Source organism: Pelobates fuscus, chromosome 2, assembly GCF_036172605.1.
Source record: "Pelobates fuscus isolate aPelFus1 chromosome 2, aPelFus1.pri, whole genome shotgun sequence".
In the NCBI taxonomy this organism is placed as follows: domain Eukaryota; kingdom Metazoa; phylum Chordata; class Amphibia; order Anura; family Pelobatidae; genus Pelobates; species Pelobates fuscus.
Genome location: NC_086318.1, coordinates 73,961,806 through 73,963,392, shown reverse-complemented (window position 1 = coordinate 73,963,392; position 1,587 = coordinate 73,961,806).

Here is a 1,587-nt window from a genome sequence, read left to right as displayed (position 1 = left end):
TTGGGTTTTCACACAACATTGCTTGATACTTGGTCATACGGCTATTACTAAACCAATGATTTCCTTTGTAATCCAACAACGTCTGTACTGCATATGGGACTCGTACATAAAGTTCTTGACCCAGAGTGAGTTTATCGGCTTCAGCTACTAGCAGGGCGGCTGCAGCTACGGCTCTTAGACAAGGTGAAAGTCCGCTGGCCACTGCATCCAGTTGCTTAGACATGTAGGCAACAGGTCTTTGCCATGATCCCAAGTACTGTGTCAATACTCCCACAGCCATTCTTCTTTGCTCATGTACATACAGGTAGAATGGTCGTGTGTGATCAGGTAGACCTAATGCTGGGGCACTCATCAAAGCCTTCTTCACATCTTCAAATGCCGTTTGCTGTTCTTGAGTCCATAAGAAGGGGTCGTGCTCTGTACCTTTGATAGCTGCATACAGAGGTTTTGCCAGTATCGCGTAGCTGGGAATCCATATCCTACAGAAGCCTGCTGCCCCCAAGAATTCTCGCACTTGTCTTCTATTCTTGGGTATCGGTATTTGGCACACAGCTTCTTTTCTCTCTGGCCCCATAATTCTTTGACCTTCAGAGATATGGAATCCCAGATATTTGACAGTTGGCAAACACAACTGAGCCTTCTTTCTAGACACCTTGTATCCTGCCTTCCAGAGAATGTGTAGTAGATCGTGCGTTGCTTGCTGACATTTTTCTTTTGTAACTGCTGCTATCAACAAGTCATCTACATACTGTAACAATACACACTCTCCTGGGATAGACTCGAAATCCAGTAGATCTTGACTTAGAGCTGAACCAAATAGGGTAGGTGAATTTTTAAACCCTTGGGGCAGTCTTGTCCAGGTCATTTGGCGTTTTGAGCCCGTTACAGCGTTTTCCCATTGGAAAGCGAAAATACATTGACTTTCTGCGGCAATTCGGAGGCAAAAGAAGGCATCTTTGAGGTCTAAGACTGTAAAATAAGTAGCCCCGCCCGGAATTAAAGCAAGCAGGTTATATGGATTGGGTACAACTGGATGTATACTAACAACCGCATCATTGACTGCTCTCAAGTCCTGCACAGGTCGATACTCATCTGTACCGGGCTTTTGAACAGGCAGCAATGGGGTGTTCCAGGGGGAAGTACAGAATTTTAGGATACCATACCGTATGAACTTATCCAGATAAGATTGGATGTTCTTCTTAGCCTTCTGCGGGATGTGATATTGTCTTAGGCTCACTGGATAAACCCCAAGTTTTAGTTCGATTTTAATAGGTGGAATATTGCGGGCCAGTCCTGGTGGGTTGTTCTCTGCCCAAACTCCTGGTATGTTGAATAAGGATTCATCACTCCTAGGGTTTTGGATAGTCAACGCTGTATAAAGTCGCCACTCTTCTTCCTTTGGTACGGATAAAGTCATAATACCTGAAGGTCCATTAAACTTTAAAGATGTTGTTCTATTTGGTAGGAACGTAATCTGCGCTTGTAATTTAGATAGCATATCACGTCCCAGCAATTGGACTGGACATTCAGGCATATAAAGGAATTGATGTTTTACTACGTGGCCTCCCAATGTACAGAGTCGACTTT